This window comes from Bactrocera tryoni, chromosome 1, assembly GCF_016617805.1.
Source record: "Bactrocera tryoni isolate S06 chromosome 1, CSIRO_BtryS06_freeze2, whole genome shotgun sequence".
Classification (NCBI taxonomy): Eukaryota; Metazoa; Arthropoda; class Insecta; order Diptera; family Tephritidae; genus Bactrocera; species Bactrocera tryoni.
The window spans coordinates 23,045,980-23,060,639 of record NC_052499.1 but is presented as its reverse complement, the minus strand read 5'-3'; positions in this window follow the sequence as shown (position 1 = coordinate 23,060,639).

Here is a 14,660-nt window from a genome sequence, read left to right as displayed (position 1 = left end):
CTAAAGCTTAAGCAGCAAATCTTTAACCTTGTTTAGACAAAGGATCGTCTTGATTGGGTTAAATCCAATTTTTTGATGTTTGGAGCATAAATTCCCAATCAGCATACAGTAGCGCTGAAAAGTGCGAAATCAAAAATATTATGAGCACTTTAGAATAAAAGTATTATACTTGTATATACATATATGTAAATTTATGTTGAGAGCAACAGTCAAATGAACTTATGTACTACTATGAACAAAAAATTGTAAGACTTTCTTTATAATCTTAAAATTCTTGAATTGTTCTTCAAAATCTATGGCATCGCTCTCAAAAGAAACCCCATTGGTCGCAATACATTTCACCAATTGTTGAAATCGATTTCCGGAATAATCTTAAATTTCATGTTCAAAGTATTAATTTGACTCAAAGCGGTTGTTTTAGATTGCTGAACAACCAGAAGCTACACGGAGCGAATACGATGGTTACGGCACAATATTGGTTGAAAATTTGGCGAAAACCTCTCGAAAAATCAATGCAGTATGTTGATATAACCTTGATTTTTGACCTGCTTTAACGTAGTTTTTGTTTTCGGCTCTGCTTTGCCACGATATCCCGTCGATTAATCGTCTGTTTCTGGGTCGCAGCATAGATCCAAGACTCATCACCAGTAATAATATGTTGCATGATATCCTAGTGCAGGAAGGGATTGTTTCGCAAAAGTTAGCGCGGAGGCTTTTCGCGCCAATTTAAATTAAAAAGCCCTGCTATTTTTTACCTCAGTAGTATTTTCCTGACAAATACATACACTATACAAATACAATGTGTGTTTACATGGTATATATCTACACATCTAAAGGCAGAAAATAAATAGTTATGCATCTCTACTTCGTAGGAATAAATTTATTTGAAATTAAAATCTGAAAGCTTAAAAAAACTTTCTTAGATATTTTTGCAATGCCCAAATTGTGCAAATTTTTTCCCATGTAGTAAAACATCATTTGAACATTCATTGTTTTCATTTTCTAAAAAGTCGTTAGTAACTCGATAGTATGATTTCCAATTTTGGTCGTCAGACATTTGTTGTTTAATTTATAAGCTGCTGTAAACTGTAATAAAAAATATTAGTAGCATGGCTTGACTTAACACGAATATTTTTTCCACAGAATATAATTCTTATAGAAGTTAATTATTTCTTTATTGTACATATTATAATGATTAATCTACTAAAAATTAATGTATGAATATTTTCATATTTTTGAATTCGTTTAGCAACCCTACAAATGTTAGTGCCAATCATTAAAAAATTGAAAAAATTAAAATAAAAGTTATGCGCCGTCTCTGATAAGCAATAAATCTACTCGCTTTTTTTAATCTTGTCTACCAAAACAAAAAGAGTCAGCGGTCTTTCTTCGCTTTCTTGATTCATTCAAAACAAAAGTTTTAAAGCCTCCAACCACAAACACACAGCAAAACACTTTAAACCCAAATTTAATTATAAAAGATGCCTGATTCAATTTTGCAAAGTGAAGAGAAAGTAGAAAGAAAGTAGAAAGTAAAAGAAAAAAATCAAATACAGCGCCTAATTAAATTACCAGTCACCCTAACACAGGTGCAGGGGAGAGTCTACAAAGAAATAAAATTTTCTACACTTAAACAAATTAAGTTTGACACACTTTAGGCGACAATTAAAAACACCACACAAAACAAGAAAAGAAGAAGAGCACTGTTGCATTGACTTAACTTCTCATACCTAAGCGAAAATAAGTAAGAAAATCAATATTTATGGCGGCTGCTAAAATCAGTTTAAAAACAATTAGAAATTGTTTGCAAACGTTTTGGTTTTCTTCTTATTGCCCAAAATTGTAAGAAGTTCTTGGGTTAGGTTAGGATACGAAGAGAGGATTTTCTCACTTTTATTTAGGAGAATCACTGGCGAATATTCATTAAACGTTTTCGACTATAAACTGCAAAAGGAACAAAGTCAGATTCTATTAATCTTTAAAATTGGTTTTACCATAAATTAAGTGGAACTCGTAAAGTGCCATCACAGTCGAAAATACGCACTTATATTTGCCTTTAATTAGTATACTTATTGCATAAATATTATTTATTCTGTATTCGATTGAGATTTTATTATTTTGTGGGTGATTTATGGACATTAAACTTGCGGTATCAGCATATATACGTCTCTAAATTAATTAGTTCGTCAATATCTGGTTGTGAGATGATGATTAGCGAAAGCAAAAAGTCTTCGGCTAACTATCGGCGGAAATGCTTATAATGTTTGTGTGTCAATAAAACCGAGCGCATATTTACCGCAATTACGGAGAGATAATTTGGGAGGGTAATAAATACGAGAAAGGAACATTAAGGTACTCCTTGAACGTGGAAATCATGCATTATGTTGGTTCTAACTTAGAAACTTTCTGCGACAAAGTTGATTATCAAAATTAGACGATTAAACAGAGTGATTTGAAATTTGAAATTTTTTCAATAAAAATAAAAAAGTTTCTGAAAATAATAATTTTGTCGCGGGGTTTTTTAAAGTTTGAAAAGCCAACTTTCTGAATATGGGTTGGTTATTTTTGAGAAACGAAAATTAGTTGGTGAAATTTTAGTTTGAATGAAAAAACGAAAATTTCTATGTGAAATGTATGGGAATCTAAAAAAAATGGCTTGAGGGAGGATGTTTTGTTTGTCAATCACTAACATTTGAGGGGGTAAGAGTTGAAAAAAAATTAAAAAAAATTTTTTGAAGCACTCTAATCTTTTGTATGTATATGATAACACCCCTTGACTTCTTCCAGTCGTTACCACAATTGGCTTATGATACATGCCTAGACCGTGATATTCTCTCTCGTGAGGACGGTATTGGTAATTTGGTAAATTATAGTATTTGGGGCTACGATATATACATAAATTACACTTGTGAGTCGTTAATGACTATATAAAAACATTCATTCATATTAAGAACCAAATCGATTGAATTCTAATTGATGAACTGTTTACTCGCTTCGATGGCGTATACTTTCATACATAATGTACACATACATATATATATGTGAGTGTAGGTATGCTTTCGTCATATTAGTTTTCCTGCCTTCATTTCACAGACAAGACAAGACAAACAAGTATAATAAAAGAGCAAATTCCTTAAAACAACCTTGATATTCAAGAATTGCGCTAAACAAACTAAGCCTGTGTATGTTTGTACTGATACCCTCTAATGGCCTTAGAAATCGATTGTGCATGTGTGTGAGGGTAGTGAAGTTCAAATGTTGCCATGGTTGGCAAGCTATTTTATAAATACTTTATTTTTTCTTAATAGAAAAGCCGTTATATAGGCCATTTAACCCTTTAAGGTTTTAATGGCTGCGAAGTACGGATCAACTTTCGTTATTGAAATGAAGTTTTTTTGTCTTTTTTTGTTTTCTTCTTAACAAATACTTTCGATAAAGGGCAACAAATTTCTTTGCACTGAAAGCAATGCCGTTATTGCTGGTATTAACTTTGAATTTACTTGTAGCGAAAACGTTTTGCCTTGTGGCTGTAAGCATTAGCCAGTTAAACTTGAACTTGATTATTATTATTATATTGTTTTGAAAGCCTTTGTTTTTAATAAAAGTTGATGGCTTGACAGTCATGTCTTGGTTCGCTCGAAGCGCTTGACTAAAATAACTTAACGAACAAAATGCTTAAAAAGTTTTCCTTCTTGACGTTGTTAATCTTATTTTCGTTTTCGAACAGCGAACTTCAAATTTTGATATCAGCTGCAGATTTATAAAGCTTTCAAATATTTCCTCCCGTATGTGCTTTATTTATTATTACTGTTTTTATACAAAACTTGGCCGTGTGTAATCAAGGCAAGTCAATCAAAAGGAAACTCTCGTATTGAAATTGTAATTGCTTTTTTGGTTTCAAGCTTTGTGTTATCCAATAAATATAGGCTTTTACCATATTTCTATCCGTAACAGTTAATTCACCACCGATTGCCTTATGATATTTAATGAGACATAATAAATAAAAATTACATTTAGTCTTCATAAAAGCTGGACTTATAACCCACATTACCCAAATTGGATAGAATAAGCTCACAAAACTAAGATATAAGGTCCATCTAAGCTACTATTTATTATCTATAACATAAAGGTATATAGCTCTTAGAATTTCTAGATTAACATTCGTGTTTTTACTAATGAAAATTGTCTTAAAATTGTCCTTAAATGTGGTTATTATGATGAAGCCTTTAGTACATAAGAGACTTTGTTTCCATGTTTAACAGTATTTGCGTTATTTTCAGATTTCTGGACAATTGTTCGGACTCTATAAATTCGATTTGATATAAATTCAACAAAAAGCATCAAGAATGTTATATAAGAGCTTTTTAGTTTATAACTCTTTTCGATTCACCAGATCTTGGCATATGGTGAATAGAACAAATAATTGATATAAAAGCATTTAAGCATGTGCAGGGGTATCTGGCGTACACAAAAGTGAGGCAATCGCCAAATCGTAAAACAAAAATATAGATTTCCTGCTTTTTAGAATCATTGCTTACATTCTTAGCTTTAAACATAATTTTGAAATTTAATATGGCAATTCACTACATTTTTTTGTTTGTTTTGTTTTATTTCTCTTGAATACTAGTAACTAGTTTATTATCAAGAATGAAATATTAATTCTAAAAGATGCTTTATAAGGTTAACTATTGATAATTTATTGAAAATATTCGTTATTGGAGTAAACTATAAGATCTAAGAAGTTGTGGGATGTCCACATTAATTTTAGATTTATTTTAATATAAAAAACTTATACAAAATTGATAATTGAATTGAAATTGAAATGGAGAGTGAAATGATGAGACGTGCTTGCAGTCGTGATGATGCGCCAAGAAGAAGGAAAAATGGTGGTCGTCAAGCTGACAACTTATCCAGTTTTTGAGTTGCCATATCTATAATTTTTGCAGAGTTGCATTTGGGGTTGCCACATTACTTTGGGGTTGCCACAAAGTCAATAATCTTCTTGCAAACTTTGCAGTTCGAGATGGGTCTGATTTCGGTGGACTTAAATCGTTTTGAGCGAATTTTTGTTATAATGTGTTACAGGTTTTTTTGTTTTGGGCAGCTCATTTGTCTAGTCTTCTACACAACATAAATCGACCTACGAAAGGATATATTTTACTCACATATTCAAATTCAGTCAGTAAATAAATATGGAATAGATTTGTGTGTATGTGAGTACATAAGTATATAATCATTTATAAATATTTATATGTATGTCCATGTTATATACAAGTTGAAATATCAGATACGATATCAGTCTTGTTGACACCTTAGCATAAATATGTTTTTCCTAGCTATGAAGAAAACTATTTACACCCACGAAATAGTGACAATAAACTAATCGTTTCGTCCTTCATCATTTGTTCACCATTTTGTTGGCTCCTATGTAGATTGATAGCTCTCCGCCAAAATGTGAGACATGAATGACGACTAATGACAACATATAGACTCAAACTTTGATGTAGCAGGCACATATGCATACATACAAACACCCTTTTTCAAACGTTTATGCATATGAGAGTGTGTATATAGACAGGTAACTAAGCATACCATAGCTTTCAAGCAAGAAATGTGACGAATTTTATAGGGGCTCTCCTGTGTGTACCTTTACTAGTGGCGCTGCCGGCAGGTGGGCACACTGAAGAAGTCACTTAACCTCCCACTGTCGGCATATTGAATAAAAGTTATAACTGTAATAAAAGTGTGAATGCGACTTTGTTTGGTGTGTAAAGGCACTGGCTGTCCTGCTATATAGAAGGACGGCAGAATTTCCGAGTGTTTGAATTCCTGACAAAAGGATAAAATTAAATAATAATTATATTTTGTGTGCACAGTGTGTAAACACATTCATAAAATTACTCATATATACGATTTATTGTACATATGTACTTTACGTCTGCAATCCGCTTTTAACTATCACACTTTCAAACAACTGGAGGCCACTCAGTGAAGAAGTTTATTAATGATTTTATCAAGATTTAGATCAAAGAGGACAAAATTTGAGTTGGATTATTTTCTTTCTCTAAAAGTGGTCAAATGAAAGAGATAGATATAACAGTTTTGTAAACTTTTGGTTTGCGTAATGATTTCAGGTGCAGTTTTTAATATACTTGTAAATATGTTTCTTTAAATATTTTTACTGTTTTTTTTTCAATCTAAGCCGCTTGGCAACTTCTGAAATTTTCTCCGCTATAAGCTTTAAGAAAATCTCTTTGCTTTGAATTCTATATTTGAGCATTTCATTAATTACAAAAGCCAAATTAAATACTTTTTTTTAATAAATGGCAACTCTATTGAAAACTGTTAAAATAAAAAATTTCTTAAAATGTGAATATGTCATTTAAATTGCACTATTTCTTAAATTTTCAAACATTAATTGTATAAAATCTTCTAAACAGCTGGCAACACTCCGAAAGAATACGTTAAGCTGTAAACTGTCAGTATTTCCATAAATTGTATTTACATACATTGTAATGTTTCATATATCTTAATATATTGATCGTATATATGTATTTTTCCACACAGGTGGCAACTCTCTTCAAACACAAGTTGAGCTACAAAATTCCTTCGACTTTTCTAGTTTGAAAACGTTATTTTTGCGTTAAATTGGCTTATAAATTTTTTAATTAAATTTTCCAAACAGGTGGCAACATTTTAATTTTTGTTTTCTTAATAACGTAACAGAACGTAATTAAAGCAATAAATTTTCACTCCAAATGCCTATTATACATTTTTTCCTTCGTTCCATTGTTTACAACTTGCAGCACTGTCCAGTTGACTCACCCTTTACAGTAGAAAACTGGATATCAATTTTTTCAAATATTCCCAAATAGCTAAACCAAACAGCATCGGCAAGCGGCAGATGGATATTTATGAGTAGCTAATAAAAAGAAAGTCTCTTGAATAAATTTCGTTCGCGCGTCTGCAGGGCGGCAGCATCGCTTCACTCCACCTAAAGTGTTCATGGCAACCCGTAAAAGTATTTTATCCATAGACAACAACTACACAAGCGTTGGAAAGTTTGAAAAATGATAGTAGAGCTCATCCCCAGTGTGTATTTTAACATATGCCTCAAGTGCAAGTTAATATGTACATACATATGTAGATATGTGTAAATGTATTAGGACGCACACTAATATACATATATGTACATAGTGTAAAGCATGTCGGTATGTCCATGTAAGGCTGAATGGAATTTTCATAGATGGTATGTATGTATTAAAAAATCTATGAAAATTCCATACAGCCTTACTTAAAAAGGCGAATATCTCGGGAAGTATTAATGATAGCGATTTTGATCTCGAACTTATTTATAGCAAATAAAATTTCCTACAAATTTGTCGTGTACATTTTTTCTATAGCTCTTATCATTAATGAGATATATTGAATAAAAAATTCGAAAAAATCAGGCTTAGAGCCCCGTACTACCTCGCCGATGTGAGTTACGACTTTGTTGCGCTGGGCACTTTTGTAGAGTGAACAATTCTGAGAAATATGCGTCTAAAGTCAAAGCGATGCCTTAAAATACCTCTGATCTGTAGGAATTTAAAGATAAAAACTCACGATTGTAGTGTATTTTCTATTGAAAATTTTTACATGCCTTGGTCCAGTTCTTAAGTTAATATTAAGGGCTAAAATTTTCAGGGAATTTTTCTTAGGGTATTTCCAAGGATTGGATTGAAAAAATTAATAGTTAAAAAAAAACACACTAATATATACAATAGATTTTTTATATAGTTTTACTGTTACTTCCAATGTGTCATAAATTATTCCACGCCCAATGTGACCCATTATTCAAACTCAACAAGTTTGCGTTTTAGGACACACAAATCAATTCAACAATGAAAGGAAAGCTGTCACATACTTCTAAATATGTATGCATGTACATTTATGTATAAATTTGGATGTCTGTGCATAAAGGAGTATGTGCGTGAGGATCAATACTGAGCCTATTCTCTAAAAAAAACATTCAGAAATGTAAATAACTAAGTATAAGCTGTATTTCTACAAACACACGTACATACCCTCGCATAAACACTTACTAAGTTCTCAGTTATAGAATTTCATATATCGTTAACACAATGTAGTGCTTGAATTATATATTTTTGTATCATATTTGAGTGTTTGTGTTCCTCTTATTCAAACACTTGATCATCCCTTCGCACAATCTTGTTAGCATTTCACCGGCACTCACATACACATATATACAAACATATATATATGTACATATATATTTAAAGCTAGTGATTTGAGCTTTCACACGCCACTTTACGTTTTAGCTGAGATAACAGCACTTCCTCTCTGGCCTGCAGTAGCAACAAGTTTATTATACGGAATTAATATTCATCAATGTTAAATTGAATAACATGGAAACTCGTTTAAACCTCGAGCTACTATACATTTGACATCCCGTCTATAAATGTTCTAGTGGAGTATGACACATTGCTAATACACGTATACCAAAAAAGATGATAAAACCGTTCAAAAGTATTATTTAATTGAGTTCAGACTCCATGCTAATACGAACATGGCACAATTCTGCATTTATGTTGGTAAGAACTCGACCTAGATTTACTACAATGAGTAAAAAATAGTAAGACCTTGTTCATATTTTTGAAATTCTTAATTTATTCTTAAAAATCTATGTCGTCCACTCAAAGTTATCCCCCTTGTCACCAGAACTCTTATGCTAACGTTTGGAATTTAATGGAACTTCTTTGTTGAATAATTTCACTCATCCTAAAAATCGCCGAATGTACTTTATGTACGGAAATACAAGCGTATACTAAACACTAATGCTTATTTTAATGTAACGTTTGGCACAGATGTCACTGGCAGTGACCTAGAAAAAACATATTTCGACGAATGGGTTTTCGCGCTAGACTTAAATGAAAAAGTCTTACTATTTTTTGCCCACAGTAGTATGTGAAAAATCTTAATCTGAAATATTTATACCCTGAACAGGGAATATTAAGTTTTTTACGAATTTTATAACACCCAGAAGGAAGCGTCGGAGACCCTAGAAAATATGTATGTAAATGATCAGTATATTGAGCTGAGTCGATTTAGCCATGCCCGTCCGTACGTCTGTCCCTCAGTTTTCAAGATATCGTTTTGAAATTTTGCAAACATCATTTTCTCTTCAAGAAGCTGCTCATTTGTCGGAATTGCCGATATCGGACCACTATAACATATAGCTGCCATACAAACTGAACGACCGGAATCAAGTTCTTGTGTGAAAAACTTTCACATTTGACAAGATATATTCACGAAATTTGGTATAGATTATTTTCTAAGGCAACAATGTAATATCAGAAAAAATTGTTCAGATCGGATTACTACGACGCATAGCTTCCATATAAATGAAGGGTATTTTAGCTTCGGTGCAGCCGAAGTTAACGTTTTTTCTTGTTTTCAATACTTTTTTTTCGTTGAAATCACGATTAATAAAATATTTTTGTTAAATTTTACAACAAATGAGTTAATTAATTTAGTATTTGTAATTACTATTCTATATTACTCACCCAGGTTTAATGAGGTAATCAATACTTTCGATGTGTTTTATTATTTCGACCCACTTTCTTTTTATTTCAGCGTTGCCAACTATTTTAATTTGCTATTTTTTTATTTGAGCTGTTTTCGTTTTAATTTTTTTCCATATTCCATTCACATTTTTCATTTATTTTCTTGATTCATGTTGAGTTTTTGATGTCCTATACCATATATATCATTCAAATTCATTTTCATACAAACTGCTCGCCAAATGTTCTGCGCTAAACTTTCTCATCGTTTGAATTATTATTATTTTTTTTTAGTTTTTATGGCATTTATTATTTCTATTATAAATGTATGAAGGTATGCAGTTGAACACGTATGTACTTTTATGTTCCCTTAACAATTGTACATACATACATATATATGTAAATGTATATAATATAATTTTGTCACAATTCACAATGAAATTTAATTTACATATTTAAACACGATTTTAATCGTTCGCAATTCATGATTCATTTCCATTATACCACATTTATATTTCACCTTTTATTTGAACAGTTGGAAAACACTTTGTCAACACACAAAAATAAACACCACGAAACCCCACCACCATTAATAAAACGAGTTGTTATTTGATTTACGAATTTATTTTTGTACCCCATTTATTTACACATATACACATATGTATGTATTTGGATGTGTGCGTTCACAAAATTTGAATAATTTCAAGAGGCAGCTAAGTAGTGGAAACATTTTCCGGGCAAAAATCAAACGTCTGCATTCCATCACTTGGTTTTCGCATAGAAATCACATTTGCAGCAATAACAGCAACAACACAAATTCACTTGGCAACTAAAGCTGTAACGGTTTTCTGCTGCTAAATCACTTTGTTATTGCATATGATGCGATTACATCTCCTTATACTCCTTCATACCCTAACGTCGATTTGTTGTGTGGATGCCAAATTGACTTTCTCAGCACATTCTCCTACTCGTGACCTTTATCAATACGAAATTATTACGACACTTACACACAATTTGTTGCTACGTTCGCGTTAACGGTAACTGAAATAACCGCATACTCTTGCTGAATATCCGTTAGAACACGACCGTTTTGGCCATTATCTTGCTATCAACTGAATAACAACTGACCAACCGTTATGATGGAAGCAATGAAAGCTATTAAGCTCTGTATGTGTGCGTGTGAAATAACAGTTATTCTTTCCAAACGGCAAGCAGTTAAGTTCAACACACACGAACGCAGAGTGTTATATTTGTAGTTTGTTTATGGAAATGTTGAAAACTGTCCAAACATGTTCGCTGTTGTTAAGACGCTTTCTGTTTCATTCATAATTGCGAGCAAACACGATACGCAATACGCGGCTGGCCACCACCGACTTGATGATAAGTGGAACTCATTGTGGAACATATTGTACGAATGCGGTACGGACTTATGAGTTAGATTCGCTTTTTGTACATGGTGGACAATTCTTACTTAAGTGTGGAACGTATTCATTGATGTGGAACGTATTATTCTCTGTCACTTATGCCTTGATAATATTGAGACACGTGTTTGCTAAAGTGTGAAACGCATTCCTTAAATGTGGAACGTATTGTTCTTTGGCACTTATGTATGTCTTGTTAGTCTCGTTGCGCGGCTTTTGGCCGCTCAAAAAGGAACGTTTTATTTGAATTTGGAACGTATTACTCAGGTGTGGAACGTTTTTTCATTGGCACACATGTGTCTGATGGTTGTGTTCTGCGGCTTTTGCCTGCACAAATGCGCGCCAAACGATTTAGTTAAAACCGTGGGCGGCAGTCTAGCAGCACAGTTGCGCCAACCGGTGGTGGTGGTGGCAGGAAGACTTTTCTTTGCATACAACAGGGCGTTTGTGGTTTGAATGTGTGTATGTATGTGGAGGAGCGCGCCAATCAACCTGACAATAAAGGGAAACGTCTTTTCGCTGGCAACGTATTTATGTGCGCTGGCGAATAATTCAAGCAAATTAAATAAAATATTTTCCTTTTATGTCTCGACTATTCCCGCATAAATATGATTGCTCACATGCGGGCTGGAATGAGAGTGCTAAAATGCCGGATCATTAGTGATCCCACGTAGACATATATTTATATTTTCAGTACTTCGAAATATGGAAATTTATAAATAGGGTTATGCCATAGATAAATGTGAATTAAGCAGTGTTGTATTGAAGACCGAATATAAACGACGAAAACAAACGTTTGAGTTTGGCTGCAACGGAAGCTTTAATACTTTTCACAGGCGCATTTATTTTATTAAAAAGATCTATGTTTTGATCAGTCAGTTTGTATGGCAGCTATATCTTATAGTTATAGTTATCCGGTATCAGCAGCTTGTGCATCTTCAATCGCCGAACTGTCAATACGAGAAAGTGGACTTTTGTAATGCTATCTTCTATGTTCCGTTTCTGGGGCATCTGGATCTGGCAGCGATTGGAAGAGAAATCTCAATTACCCAAAGTAGAAATTAATTTTCCCAAAACAATGAACTAACCCTCACAAAGTCTGCTGGTCTCGCTCTAACCCACACTTTATTAAAGCATAAGCTATTTATAGAGCTGAGGAATCAAACCACATTCACAACATCTCTAAACTATAATCAGCCAACGCCAACTAACAACAACTAGCTTACAACACTTGCTTCATGCCAATTTTGTATGACATTTTTATGATGTTACACACATACGCAGAGAACACAGTGATATATGTACATACACACGTGGGTTTATCAGCATTATGTTTGCCTGTTTTTCTCGTATTCTCAAGACAGTTTGTGCTGCAGTGTTTTTATTGCCATAAATAACCGTACAAAAACGGTAACAAGCTTGTTTGACTCGATCTTAACAATATGTTGTTCGAACTTTTGTGCGGTTACGTGTACTTTTGTGGGCACATACTACATGTGCGCCTGTAAGAAGACAAATCCGAGCAACACAAAATTAGCCGAATTTATTTGTCGCGAGATAATCGCAGTGACACGTGATATTTCTATTGTTAAAGAGTCTTATTCTTGACTTCAAAAATAAAATGTTTTTGTTTGTTCGTGTGTATTTGAGTGATTTAAAACAAAGTAAAAGGAATAAAACAAAAAATTAAATTAATGAATTGAAATTAATCCGCAAATGTCTATATTTAGCAAAGCCATTAACGTAAATAACCTAAAAACTCAAAATTTTCCTTTCTTAATCGGTGTCACTTACATGCAACGAGATTTAAAAAATACATATTATATGTGCGTGAAAAGCACTTGCGCCTCGTAGGAAATTCATGAAACAATGCAAAATTAATTTTTGAGTTAAATGTGTAATAACAAATTTCAGCATTAAGCATTTTGTTTTCCTTGTTTATAGAAGAGGCAACCAAGAAGTACAAAGATAGTACAAAAACTACTTAATATTGAAAGGCCGTACTTCACATGAAAGAACTGTATATAAAAAAAAAAATCAAAAAAGAATATTAACCAAAAACATAAATCTATTGTCATTTCTCTTAAAGAGGGAAGTACTGAGCTTTACTTGGATATATGTTTAAAACTTCAAATCTTACATTCAGAGTTTGTGTTTTTTAGAAAGACCCGAAACCTGCAACCAACCTACACCAGCAATCCTCGTGAATCGTTCCTGTAAGACCTTTGGTCTAAACTAAAAGCAGATTTTGAGCTTGGGTCCTCCTTGAACTCTTTTATATTAGTGGCCAAAAACGACGAACAATTTCCAACTCTGCCCAGAAGGCGCGAAACTGTCCTTATGCCAAAATTCTAATATTGCCGCGGGCAATAATTCGTGCTAAATTTCATGAATATATCTTGTCAAATAAAAAAGTTTTGCATACAAGGCCGTGATATTGATTAGTCAGTTTGTATGGCAGCTATAATGCTATATTGATCCGACATGGGCGTTTCCGACAGATGCGCAACTTTTTGTGGAGAAAAAGACATGCGCAAAATATCAGATCGATGCTTTAACAAGAAAGGAAGGGCTAAGTTCGGGTGTCACCGAACATTTTATACTCTCGCATGATAAAGTGATAATCGAGATTTCATTATACGTCATTTATATATTTTTAAAATACCGTATTTGTGTAAAGTTTTATTCCGCTATCATCATTGGTTCCTAATGTTTATACTCGTATTATACAAAGAAGGCATCAGATGGAATTCGAAATAGCGTTATATTGGAAGAAGGCGTGGTTGTGAACCGATTTCACCTATATCTTGTACATATCATCAGGGTGTTAAGAAAATATTATATATCGAATTTCATTGAAATCGGTCTAGCAGTTCCCGAGATATGGGTTTTGGTCCATAAGTGGGCGACGCCACGCCCATTTTCAATTTAAAATAAGAGCCTGGGTGCAGCTTCCTTCTGCCATTTCTTCCGTAAAATTTAGTGTTTCTGACATTTTTTGTTAGTCGGTTAACGCACTTTTAGTGATTTTCAACATAACCTTTGTATGGGAGGTGGGCGAGGTTATTATCCGATTTCTTCCATTTTTTAACTGTATATGGAAATGTCTGAAGGAAACGACTCTGTAGAGTTTGGTTGACATAGCTATAGTAGTTTCCGAGATATGTACAAAAAACTTAGTAGGGGGCGGGGCCACGCCCACTTTTCCAAAACAATTACGTCCAAATATGCCCCTCCTAATGCGATCCTTTGTGCCAAATTTCACTTTAATATCTTTATTTATGGCTTAGTTATGACACTTTATAGGTTTTCGGTTTCCGCCATTTTGTGGGCGTGGCAGTTGGCCGATTTTGCCCATCTTCGAACTTAACCTTCTTATGAAGCCAAAGAATACGTGTACCAAGTTTCAACATGATATCTCAATTTTTACTCAAGTTACAGCTTGCACGGACGGACGGACAGACGGACGGACGGACAGACAGACATCCGGATTTCAACTCTACTCGTCACCCTGATCACTTTGGTATATATAACCCTATATCTGACTCTTTTAGTTTTAGGACTTACAAACAACCGTTATGTGAACAAAACTATAATACTCTCCTTAGCAACTTTGTTGCGAGAGTATAAAAAGAGGCCGAAATTTTGGCACTTTGAATCTGCAGCATAAGAAGAT